At 42.7% G+C, this 14037-nt stretch overlaps 1 protein-coding gene across 1 annotated transcript in view; it reads right to left on the bottom strand.

Annotated features, from left to right (window-relative positions):
• Positions 1–14037, bottom strand: part of LOC126106768 (uncharacterized) — a 170526-nt gene that overhangs the window by 121181 nt on the left and 35308 nt on the right. The window lies entirely within an intron of this gene.

Here is a 14037-nt window from a genome sequence, read left to right on the forward strand (position 1 = left end):
CACAATCATAATTATTTGCTTTATTAATAAAAATAGTAATTGGCAATAATAATACCAATGTTTATAGTAGTAAGACTAATGATAATAATACAAGCAGCAGTAGGATTAATAATGAAATTACTTACTTATTACACAAAATTTAATAATAATAATTTGAATTATTAATAAAAGAAATAATGTGCAATAATAATAATAACAATAATAATAATGGATACAATATTACTGGAACATACCAACACAAAATCACACATTTGCTATACATGGATGATCTAAAACTATTGGCAGCAACAAATCAACAACTCAACCAATTACTAAAGATAACAGAAGTATTCAGCAATGATATAAATATGGCTTTTGGAACAGACAAATGTTAGAAAAACAGCATAGTCAAGGGAAAAAACGCTAAACAAGAAGATTACATATTGGATAACCACAGCGACTGCATAGAAGCGATGGAAAAAACAGATGCCTATAAATATCTAGGATATAGACAAAAAATAGGAATAGATAATACAAATATTAAAGAAGAACTAAAAGGAAAATATAGACAAAGACTAACAAATATACTGAAAACAGAATTGACAGCAAGAAACAAGACAAAAGCTATAAATACTTATTCTATACCAATATTGACCTACTCATTTGGAGTAGTGAAATGGAGTAACACAGACCTAGAAGCACTCAATACACTTACACGATCACAGTGCCACAAATATAGACTACATCGCATACATTCAGCAACAGAAAGATTCAAATTAAGCAGAAAGGAAGGAGGAAGGGGATTTATCGACATAAAAAACCTACAAGCGGATGTACAATACTAGCAAATACAGAATACCCCAGAAGACATGACAATGTAGCAAAAATAATACATCAACAACTTGCCATACAACATAAACTAATAAAACAACACGTTCCCACATACAAGTATGCAGCACAAAATGTACTGGAGAATGATGAATACAAATTATACTGGAACAGAACCACTACAACAGATAAAACAACACCACATAACAAACCTGACATCATACTCACCAATAACAAGAAGAAGTTAACACAACTAATCGAAATATCCATACCCAATACAACAAATACACAGAAGAAAACAGGATAAAAAATTGAAAAATACATCCAACTGGCTTAGGAAATCAAGGACATGTGGCATCAGAATAAAGTTGACATTATACCAATTATACTATCAACTACAGGAGTCATACCACACACTATCCACCAGTGCATCGACGCAATACAGCTACATCCAAACGTATATATACAACTACAGAAATATGTAATTATTGATACATGTTCAGTTACCCGAAAGTTCCTAAATGCAATGTAACATATAACGTACAGTTAAAAGGAAGTCACGCTTGATCAAGGTCCGTGTCACTTTCCATTTTTAACCAGACATAACGTCTGAGAAAGGAAAGAAATAATAATAATAATAGTAACAATAGTAACAACAATAATAATAATTATTATTATCTTTATAATAAAATAATTGTAGCATTTAGAATGATACTTTTTAGTTCAGCACTTTCGAAGTATTGTTTGATAATAGAAAAAGTAGAAGGGACAATAAAAAAGGAAAGGACTGAGACGAAAATGACAATGTCTGCAACGAAAGGAGGGAATTTCAATAGAGAACTCTGTAGACAAGGAAAGGGAAAAGTGGTGGAGCTGTAAGAATAGACAGAGCTATTGTGACAGAAGATGAGTAGTTAGCTGTCTTTTGAAGGTGGTTCAGATTTTATTTTCTCTACTATTTTGGGGAAGATTGTTCCAAAGTCGACTTCCTGATACTGAAGATAACTTGGAAAAAATATCATTATTGTGTAATGGTAGAGTGAGGATTTTACTTTGTTGGGAACGAGTATTTCTGCTGGCTTCTTCAGATGTTAGTGTAAGGGTTGCAGATAAATAGATAAGAGTGCAATGATTGAGGAGACGGTAACAAACACAGGGTGTGCTACTCTCTACGCATAATTAGTCTAGTGTGATATTCGTTTTACAAATGTGTGTTAACAGGGACAGTAAAACACGAGGAATAAACAGCACCAGCCTGGCCCGCTCTGACTGCTACGGCCATGTGGCAGCACTACTCAGTCGCTGCTGGAGTACTAATTATTCTTCCTGTATTACTGTATGACTCATCGCTCAAACTAATAACACTAGAGTAATTTGGGACCGCTCTGTCGAATTGGCATGTAAGACCCCGATTTAAAAATCATTTTGTTTGTGTGATATTCGTTTTACAAATGTGTGTTAACAGGGACAGTAAAACACGAGGAATAAACAGCACCAGCCTGGCCCGCTCTGACTGCTACGGCCATGCAGCAGCACTACTCAGTCGCTGCTGGAGTACTAATTATTCTTCCTGTATTACAGTATGACTCATCGCTGAAACTAATAACACTAGAGTACTTTGGGACCGCTCTATCGAATTGGCATGTAAGACCCCGATTTAAAAATCATTTTGTTTGTAATGGGAAGCAAATCGACGCTCTTCGTTGACGCTGGGCTTCGTATGAAAGACGCCTTCCTGAGAGACAATCTCCATTCATTCCAAATTAATAATATAAGTGTAGACCAGATGTGGCTCACATTCAAAGAAACAGTATCGGCAGAAATTGAGAGGATTATACAAAATAAATTAACAAACGACGGAGGTGATCCTCCTTGGTACACAATACAAGTTAGAACACTGTTGCAGAAACAACGAAACAAACATGCCAAATTTAAACAGACGCAAAATCCCCAAGATTGACTATCCTTTACAGAAGCTCGAAATTTAGCACGGACTTCAATGCGAGATGCCTATAATAGTTTCCACAACGAAACTTTGTCTCGAAACCTGGCAGAAAATCCAAAAAGATTCTGGTCGTATGTGAAGTATGTTAGCGGCAAGAAGCAATCAATGCCTTCTCTGCGCGATAGCAATGGAGATACTATCGAAGACAGTGCTGCCAAAGCAGAGTTACTAAACACAGTCTTCCGAAATGCCTTCACAAAATAAGACGAAATAAATATTCCAGAATTCGAATCGAGAACAGCTGTCAACGTGAGTAACGTAGAAATAAATATCCTCGGAGGAGTTAAGCAACTTAAATCAAAATTTTGTAAAACACAGCCCTCAGTAGCGAACACAATTAATTTGTTTCCTAGGTTTCGGTGTCACAAGGGACACATTCTTCGGACAAAATTAAAACAAAATGTTACAGCATAACGTACCAAAAAATACGAAAGCAGCGGTCATACCTGGCAGCGTCAGATAATCTGAATTAAAATAAAATGCAACAGAGGTGCAAGCCACTAGGGGCTGCCATGTGTCCTCTGCTACAGTCAACACAAAACTGAAACATCATGTGACTTGTGCTCCACGGCAACTTCAAGACAGTACAGCCATCTGGTGGCTGATTGGTAAAACAAGCTATTTTGAAAACATCTCTCGTAACTGCAGAGAGGGAAAAAAACCACCTGAACGGTATACATGAAGTAATTACAATAGCGGGATACTGTATGACATAAAATACAATTAATGAATGACTGACTGTAGTACAAAAATTTCAGAATAAATGGATAAAGAAGGCATATACCAAATCATCCATTAAATGACATTACTGCTTGCTATAATAGATACGTTATAAAAACCAAAAAAGTTTTTTAATTTACGTTCATGAGCCGTAAAAAGTAGAAAGAAAAGGCATCTCTGAATCTGCAAGAAGTAGTTGGTACATCAAAGTGTTAGATCTCGCCAAGCAGCGGCTTTATACCATTGAAATAACTTCTTCCGCCAACTGCACCTGCTCGTTCGTCACAAATTAATTGTGTTCGTGACTGAGGGCTGTGTTTTTCAAAATTTTGTATTATACAACAGTCGCTGACTGACAGCCATGTTAAAAAACTCAACTTAAATCAATAAAATTAAGTCTTCTGGTCCAGACTGTATACCTGTTAGTTTCCTTTCAGAGTATGCTGATGCATTAGCTCTATACCTCACAATCATATACAACCGTTCACTCGACGAAAGATCCGTACCCAAAGACTGGAAAGTTGCACAGGTCACACCAATATTCAAGAAAGGTAGTAGGAGTAAGCCACTAAATTTCAGGCCCACATCGTTAAATCGATATGCAGCAGGATTTTAGAACATGTATTGTGTTCGAACATTATGAATTACCTCGAAGAAAACGGTCTATTGACACACAGTCAACATGGGTTTAGAAAACATCGTTCCTGTGAAACAGAACTAGCTCTTTATTCACTTGAAATGTTGAGTACCATTGGCAAAGTATTTCAGATCGATTCCGTATTTCTGGATTTCCAGAAGGCTTTTGACACTTAACACACAAGCGGCTCGTAGAGAAATTGCATGCTTATGGAATATCATCTCAGTTATGTGACTGGATTTGTGATTTCCTGTCAGAGAGGTCACAGTTCGTAGTAACTGACGGAAAGTCATCGGGTAAAACAGAAGTGATTTCTGACATTCCGCAAGGTAGTGTCATAGGCCCTTTGCTGTTCCTTATCTACACTCCTGGAAATTGAAATAAGAACACCGTGAATTCATTGTCCCAGGAAGGGGAAACTTTATTGACACATTCCTGGGGTCAGATACATCACATGATCACACTGACAGAACCACAGGCACATAGACACAGGCAACAGAGCATGCACAATGTCGGCACTAGTACAGTGTATATCCACCTTTCGCAGCAATGCAGGCTGCTATTCTCCCATGGAGACGATCGTAGAGATGCTGGATGTAGTCCTGTGGAACGGCTTGCCATGCCATTTCCACCTGGCGCCTCAGTTGGACCAGCGTTCGTGCTGGACGTGCAGACCGCGTGAGACGACGCTTCATCCAGTCCCAAACATGCTCAATGGGGGACAGATCCGGAGATCTTGCTGGCCAGGGTAGTTGACTTACACCTTCTAGAGCACGTTGGGTGGCACGGGATACATGCGGACGTGCATTGTCCTGTTGGAACAGCAAGTTCCCTTGCCCGTCTAGGAATGGTAGAACGATGGGTTCGATGACGGTTTGGATGTACCGTGCACTATCAGTGTCCCCTCGACGATCACCAGTGGTGTACGGCCAGTGTAGGAGATCGCTCCCCACACCATGATGCCGGGTGTTGGCCCTGTGTGCCTCGGTCGTATGCAGTCCTGATTGTGGAGCTCACCTGCACGGCGCCAAACACGCATACGACCATCATTGGCACCAAGGCAGAAGCGACTCTCATTGCTGAAGACGACACGTCTCCATTCGTCCCTCCATTCACGCCTGTCGCGACACCACTGGAGGCGGGCTGCACGATGTTGGGGCGTGAGCGGAAGACGGCCTAACGGTGTGCGGGACCGTAGCCCAGCTTCATGGAGACGGTTGCGAATGGTCCTCGCCGATACCGATGTACTGTGGAGACCTCACGCCCCACGTGTTGAGCAATTCGACGGTACGTCCACCCGGCCTCCCGCATGCCCACTATACGCCCTCGCTCAAAGTCCGTCAACTGCACATACGGTTCACGTCCACGCTGTCGCGGCATGCTACCAGTGTTAAAGACTGCGATGGAGCTCCGTATGCCACGGCAAACTGGCTGACACTGACGGCGGCGGTGCACAAATGCTGCGCAGCTAGCGCCATTCGACGGCCAACACCGCGGTTCCTGGTGTGTCCGCTGTGCCGTGCGTGTGATCATTGCTTGTACAGCCCTCTCGCAGTGTCCGGAGCAAGTATGGTGGGTCTGACACACCGGTGTCAATGTGTTCTTTTTTCCATTTCCAGGAGTGTATATAAACTATTTGGGAGACAATCTGAACAGCCGTCTTCGATTGTTTGCAGATGACGCTGTCGATTATCGACTAATAAAGATTAAAACAAACTGCAAAACGATTTAGAAAAAATATCGAAATGGCGCGAAAAGTGGCAGTTGACCCTACATAAAGAAAAGTGTGAGGTCACTCACATGAGTGCTAAAAAGAATTCGTTAAACTTTGGTTACACGATAAATCAGTCTAATCGAAAAGCCGTAAATTCAATTAAATATCTAGATATTACAATTACGAACAATTTAAATTGGAAGGAACACATAGAAAATGTTGTGGGGAAGGCTAACCAAAGACTGCGTATTATTGGCAGGACACTTAGAAAATGTAACAGACCTACCAAGGAGACTGCCTACGCTTGTCCGTCCTCTTTTAGAATACTGCTGCGCGGTGTGGGATCCTTACCAGATAGGACTGACGGAGTATATCGAAAAAGTTCAAAGAAAGGCAGCACGTTTTGTATTATCGTGAAATATGTTAGAGAGTGTCACAGAAATGATACAGGATTTGGGCTGGAAATCATTAAAAGAAAGGCGTTTTTCGTTGCGACGGAACCTTCTCATGAAATTCCAATCACCAACTTTCTCCTCCGAATGTGAAAATATTTTGTTGACACCGACCTACATAGGGAGGAACGATCACCACGATAAAATAAGGAAAATCAGAGCTCGTACGGAAACATGTAGGTGTTCATTCTTTCCACGCGCTATACGTGGTTGGAATAATAGAGAATTGTGAAGGTGGTTTGATGAATCCTCTGCCAGGCACTTAAATGTGATTTGCAGAGTATCCATGTAGATGTAGATGTAGATGTAGACGAGATTAGTAGTATTTATTTTGGCTCACTCCAGCTACACGTTGCAAAAACGCTAGAGAAAGTGCATCTGGCGATCCTTAGGATAGACAGCCGGTATACTCGAATAATTCTAGCTGACAAACCCGGCATTGCCCGGCTATTCATTTTGCCAGTTTTCTATTATAAACTAAACTTTTTATGTACTCTTTCAGTAGACGCGGTGTGAGATGATTCTGGAAAATTTATATATGCTGGGTGAATCTACTTCGCATATCTACAACGATTTTGTATAGGACTCTATGGCAACGCCTCCTCATAGCTCTATAGACGACTTTTGCTTTCACACACAGCCGTTAGCGCTTCGCAGTATAAATCTGTCATAAGTGCTGCCAGGTGTCAAGGATTTCAATAAGCTGGCTTTACCTGTAAGAGTGTCTTAATAGTAAAGAATAAATGTATTAAAACGTCCTATACGATGTGGAATTTTTCACACATCTCAGTGTTTATGATGTCATATCTCCTGTACATGTTTATTTGAATGTATTGCTTGAAATAGAACATACTCTTAACTTTACGAAATTATAACTTATCTAAGGTGACCCAGTGATATGGTGCGTTATGATGCCTTGACCTTTAAGGGCAAAACTACATACTTAACAATATGCGTGTGACTTTGTTCACCATCGATGTCATAAATCTTATTGTTTCATTCTTGAACATTATACCACAAAATCAGATATTAAATTTATTTGCTTGCTTGCGGTATTGGACGAGCCTGTTTAGTGAACGCCACAGCTCAAAACCAAGAGTGCCCTCCCCACAGTCCGCCGTGTACCATAAAGATTGTAGCCCACCGACAATTAACAAGGAGATACGAGCAACGGAGTTACCAGCGTCGCCCTGTATGGGAACATTCCTGTGACTGAAGACCTCGCGCTGCCGCGGGACGACTTACGGCTGTAACAGGTGGTCTGGAGGAGCAGTTCTGACAAACAGCTCCCATGGCGCCTCAGAGGCAGCACAATTTTGCGACGAGACGGACAACGGGATTTGTAACTTCAGACAACTTACCAACCCGATAATGTCCTCGACAACTGCCGTTTCGACAGATGAACAGCCGGTCAAGGCAAAAATGAAGCGACAGAACGTTGTGCTTGGCCATTTACATCCGCGGTGGACGGGGCTCGGTCAACTAGTAAATCAAAAAGACTGCATATGCAGAAACACAACATACACAGTCAAATAAGACAGACGTCACATTTTACCGATCGTGAAATATTAACCAACAGTTTGTGAACAAGTAGCACTGACTTCATGCCTCTGTCATTTGACCAGAAAGAGAACATGAATCCGAGCAGAATTTAAGGAGGAAGTACGATAGTACACTCGGACATGCCGTTTGTAAGAATCCGGCTCTCTCTAACTTGTATCTTTAGCCTGGTAGTTGTCTCCTAGAGCATGAAGGATTTCACAGGGACCTTCCCACACCCTGAAAGTTTGTTGGCTAATTACCTTTCACCAGAATGGGTGTAGCGAGGGACAGATAAGGCAGGCGTTGTGCTGCAGAGCAACTGTGAAAAGGTGAATGGCGAGAATAATGGAGCGACGTATACGTCTACAGTTTTTTGTCTTACGCAGGTAGTAGTATTTCGAATAGGATTGTTCGTATACTGAGGAAGCACGGAGAAAAGATCAACGATTGGTGCCCTTTTAGGACCAGTGAAGGATGATCTTGCTTTGCGTAAGGCGGGTATGCACTGTATCCGATATACTATGTCGTACATCGGTCAGACCATCTGGCAATCGGTTTATAAACCATAAGCGTCACACAGACTCACATCAGACAGCAAATCATTAATTTCAGAACATTGCCTTGGAACTGATCATTCGATGGGGTAAAAAAACAAAGAGATACTGGGATAGTGCTATTAAGGAGGCTGTTGAGATTAAGTTACTAAGTGACCTTACTGAGTCGGAGGTATCTGCTTAGACACTGTTGGTCACGCAACGTAGGGACATAGCGAAAGTTGTTCACCCTTTGTTGATTGTGTGGTGGCACAAGTTATTTTTTTTCCTCTTTTTAGGGTTCCGTGCCTCAACCTGTAAAAACGGAAACCCTTTCAGGATCACATTGTTGTCCGTCCGTCTGTCCGTCCGACTGTTAAAAACTATTCTTTTCAGGAACGAGTAGACGTTTTATGAAAGATAGGGCCATTTGTGCCACATATTTCGGTACTCGCAAACTTATCAAATCTTACAGGGTAATTCCTGTTGACCTAGAATCATGAAATTTGCCAAGAAGAAGGATTTCACACTACAACTAAAGGAAAGAATCAGAAAATTGTGAATTAATCGGAAAATTGTGAATTTATGATTATAACACAGGAAAAAAATATATTTTATCCTTCCTTATCACGCTATCATTTGTTATCCGACTTGAAATTATAACATTCTCGAAAATCTTGGAATCTCTGGGACCTATGTGTTGACAGTATCAATGTCGATAAGAGGCAAAAGTCGTCGAGATCCTCGATAACCCGCATGGATTAACTGTCTGTATACATAACTCCGTTTGTACAGAACCCTCAGTGCGCGTGCCCTACCCGCACCTGGCCATTTTGTTTTCCAAGGCAAGTGTTCTTTCTGAAAAAAGAACTCGTTCAAATGGCTCTGAGCACTATGGGACTTAACTTCCGAGGTCATCAGTCGCCTAGAACTTGGAACTAATTAAACCTAACTAACCTAAGGACATCACACACATCCATGCTCGAGGCAGGATTCGAACCTGCGACCGTAGCGGTCGCTCCGTTCCAGACTGTAGCGCCTAGAACCGCCCGGCCACTCCGGCCGGCGCTCTTTCTGAATCCACCGCCTATTCGCCCTCTGGAGGGCGCTGCCCCGCCAACCGACGGTGAACGTTGCCATGCATAACGATCTCTTGTCTCATCTGCGCCTTGAAAATGTCGGTATGTTCACGTGTTAAAATATCGACAGTTGTCGAGAACGACAGCGGGCTACATTCCCGGAAGTTACTTGTGTGGTGTCACCGCCAGACACCACACTTGCTAGGTGGTAGCCTTTAAATCGGCCGCGGTCTGGTAGTATACGTCGGACCCGCGTGTCGCCACTATCAGTGATTGCAGATCGAGCGCCGCCACACGGCAGGTCTAGAGAGACTTCCTAGCACTCGCCCCAGTTGTACAACCGACTTTGCTAGCGATGGTTCACTGACAAAATACGCTCTCATTTGCCGAGACGATAGTCTAGCATAGCCTTCAGCTACGACATTTGCTACGACCTAGCAAGGTGCCATATTCAGTTACCATTGATATTGTGAATTATGTACCTTCAAGAGCGACGTTCATCATTAATAGATTAAAGTTAAGTATTCCGCCAGCTACGTCCGTTTTTCCAAATTCTAATTTCCTTGTCCTGTTCCAGACCTCACGCCAGCCTGCGTGAGCTACAATGCGTGCATTTCGGCCTCCTCTAGTAACACGGTGTTGGCTCTCCTGCCAACCACAACAACTTGCACATGCGATACGCCTGGAGGAGCTACAGTTTCACAGGAATTTGCAAGGCACATAGGTACGGACCGACATGTAGAAGGAAATAGCAGCCGGTGGAACCTGATCCCCAGCGTTCGCCAGGCGGAAGCAACGGTTACCTGGTAGACTGAGAAGCGGCAGCCTCAGAGATATCGCCACAGATGTCTGAACGAAGTAAAACATCTTAGCGATATTTGGAAAAAATTTACACATATCGCTAATGGAAGAAATGATGAGGTGTCGCCTAGAACAGAGAAGAGGAAAACATTATTTTTGATGCGCTTGGTGGAGAAACCAATCACACTCGTACAGTCTCGAAAAGCTGCAACGCTCTGGGAGAGCCGGCCGGTGTGGCCGTGCGGTTCTAAGCGCTTCAGTTTGGAACCGCGTGACCGCTACGGTCGCAGTTTCGAATCCTGCCTCGGGCATGGATGTGTGTGATGTCCTTAGCTTAGTTAGGTTCAAGTAGTTCTACCTTCTAGGGGACTGATGACCTCAGATGTTAAGTCCCATAGTGCTCAGAGCCATTTGAACCAAGCTCTGGGAGAGAGCAGGAGGTACCGAGCATTTATAAGCTAGTGGATACCCTGATACACAACTCAGGAGCTTGCAGGGACAATGCTCTGATACATTCTTCTAACTGTGGGGCATTTGCCTCGGGCTTTTCTTGTGGAAACTGACGAGACGTGAGTATACTGGAGACACGTACTGTACAGCTGGGTGGAGTACCACAAACTTGTTTCTTTAAGAGTCACCACAAATAAAAGTCTAGTAGATAAAGGTCCGGGGAACGTGGAGACGAGAACATTGGACGTCCGCGACCAGTCCGTTTCCCTGGAAATGCTTCATGTAAATAGTTACACACACATTCCGAAGTGAGACGGTGTACGATCATGCTGACACAGTAATTAATTACAAACACCAATTGGAACATTTTCTAATGCGTTAGCCACAGTATTCGAACGAAATATACGATACAAGGAAGCATTCATCTTGTCCGGCAATAGGTGAGAGCCCAAAAGCACTTCTCCCAAAATTCCAGTCCACAGGTTTATTTTGACTTTGTATTAAGAAAACAGTCTTAATCGCATGTTTTATTTATTTAGTGACGACCAGTTTCAGCCCATTTCAGGGGCCATCTTCAGGGCGAACAACACCCATGCATAAGGTAAATCCTTTACAGTCTCCTGCCACACCTTGGTGGACGTGACGCCACCAGCAGTCAACCAGCAGGTAAAATATTATATTTACATAATCCACTCTTATAAGATGGTTGTCATTAGTTTTGTCTAAGATATATGTTGTAGTTTCACAGTATGTTCGCCCTGAAGATGGCCTCTGCGACTGGCTGAAACCGATCGGCACTAAATAAATAAAAAACGCGATTAAGACTGTTTTCTTAATATTAAGTTAATTTTACGTCAATCGCTGTTCTTCAACAACCATGTTGTCCAAACCACAGGTCTATGCCAAGGCGTTCCTGAAAGTCACGCTCACTGGTGAGATGTAGGTTGTGTTCCGACCAATAACGGCTTTTGGTGGAGGTTGACAATACCTTCACTAGTAAAGCTAAATTCGTCAGTCCTTATACGTTATTTATAAAATATTCGTTATCTTCAGCTTGGAGCAAAATCCGTTCACAAAACTGTACTCATCGAATGCGGTATTCTGGCCGCTGGTGCTGAGGTAAAGAATACTGTTATGGATGCAGCTCTTGATTATGCAACAACCAGTCTTTGAGATATCTGAAACTGTCTTGCACTATCACGGGTACTTCGCCGAGGTGACTGGTGAAAAATCGTGATTTGGTTGGTTGGTTGTTTTGGGGAAGGAGACCAGACAGCGTGGTCATCGGTCTCATCGGATTAGGGAAGGATGGGGAAGGTAGTCGGCCGTGTCCTTTCAGAGGAACCATCCCGGCATTTGCCTGCAGTGATTTAGGGAAATCACGGAAAACCTAAACCAGGATGGCCGGACGCGGGATTGAACCGTCGTCCTCCCGAATGCGAGTCCAGTGTCTAACCATTGCGCCACCTCGCTCGGTCAAAAGTCGTGATTTCTGTTTGTGAAATGCGTCTAGTCCTTGGACCACTTGTGGACAAAGATTACCAGATTCCCGAAGGCATTGCTCCAGGCGACGAAAAACATTCTTATAGGGATGGCGCCTCTGAAGATACGGTGCGGCATACGCGCGAGCAGCAGCAATTAGGTTATCGGATGTACCCGGCACCAAAAGTATATCGACGAGTTCGTCGTTTGTGTACTCTATCGAGAAGCGTCTCTACATGAACCTGACAGGACAAGTTGTTGTACACTGCGCAGCAAGTAGATACATGCATGCGGTTTAATGGATTCCACTGTCATGTGACAGTATATTGTTAAGTGACAAAATGATGTCCTGCTTATGACGACAAGAACTAGGGAACGGATGTCTAAAAAATAAAAAAGGAACCTGATGAGGATGTGAAGCATAGTTCAATGGTGGAACGAGACAGCCATGAGACAAAGAACGATTTACTATCTTTAAACCTCCTCAAAAAATAGGGCATTTCGATGTAGACGCCCTATATGTTCTGACTTTGATCTCTCAACTTATTTTCCCATTTTGATATTGGTTTATCTATTTTAGGAGACTAAATTTTTTCTAGGAATATTACTAATGGCAAGCCCTTAATCCCAACGAAACTAAGTCTTCTGAAACGGCAGCGAGCCTGGGAGAGTGGAAGTGGAAGGTGACGGTGGTTTTATCGGACAAATTTTAATTTACAATTTATTAATAAATTAATTTAAATATTACAAGTACTTATAAGAGCGACTTCCCCTTGCCGTAAGAGAAGGAATGTTCACAACACAGCTTCAAGTGGATATACACTTCATGCCATTCAAGGGCAAGAAAATAAATAATTGTCTTTACAGCTGGTGGCAATATATGTGTGGCTGTAGTGTCTCATGCACGATATATAGAAAACAATAAAAAATTCAGGCATGCATAGCCCGACGGGGTGGCCGAGCGGTTCTAGGCGCTACAGTCTGGAACCACGCGACCGCTACGGTCGCAGGTTCGAATCCTGCCTCGGGCATGGATGTGTGTGATGTTCTTAGGTTAGTTAAATTTAAGTAGTTCTAAGTTCTAGGGGACTGATGACTTCAGCTGTTAAGTCCCATAGTGCTCAGAGCCATTTGAACCATTTGGTAACTAGAGGTCTCTCGGAGCGTGTAACTGCCGCTGGACAGCGTTGCTAGTCGGCACGCACACTAGCGGCTTCCTTGTGTTCGTACACCTACTGGGACTGCATGAAAGTCACGTGGTCTGCAATTCAGGTCGTTCAGAGGTTTTTGCCCAGGACAGTACAGTTAATCAATTGGTGGATGATAATGTCTTTTCTCATCGAGCAACGGACTAAGATTAATTATACACAAAAAATGGTTCAAATGGCTCTGAGCACTATGGGACGTAACTTCTGAGGTCATCAGTCCCCTAGAACTTAGAACTACTTAAACCTAACTAACCCAAGGACATCACACACATCCATGCCCGTGGCAGGAATCGAACCTGCGATCGTAGCGGTCACGCGGTTCCAGACTGTAGCGCCTAGAACCGCTCGGCCACCCCGGTCGGCAATTATACACAACGAGATATTTTCGGCGAGATAATTACAACTTTGTGGCTAACCACCACAACTGACTTGATTTTGTGTAAACACCGCATGCCGGTCCGTGGCGTTGTCGTTGTTCACATTTTCTTGACATGACGTTGTAAACAGAATGGATACCATATAAAATTAATCGTCGGTAAATCAGATGCCAGACTGAGATTCATTGGAAGAATCTTAAGGAAATGCAGTCCGAAAACAATGGAAGTAG

The sequence above is a fragment of the Schistocerca cancellata genome, chromosome 1 (assembly GCF_023864275.1).
Source record: "Schistocerca cancellata isolate TAMUIC-IGC-003103 chromosome 1, iqSchCanc2.1, whole genome shotgun sequence".
Lineage (NCBI taxonomy): Eukaryota > Metazoa > Arthropoda > Insecta > Orthoptera > Acrididae > Schistocerca > Schistocerca cancellata.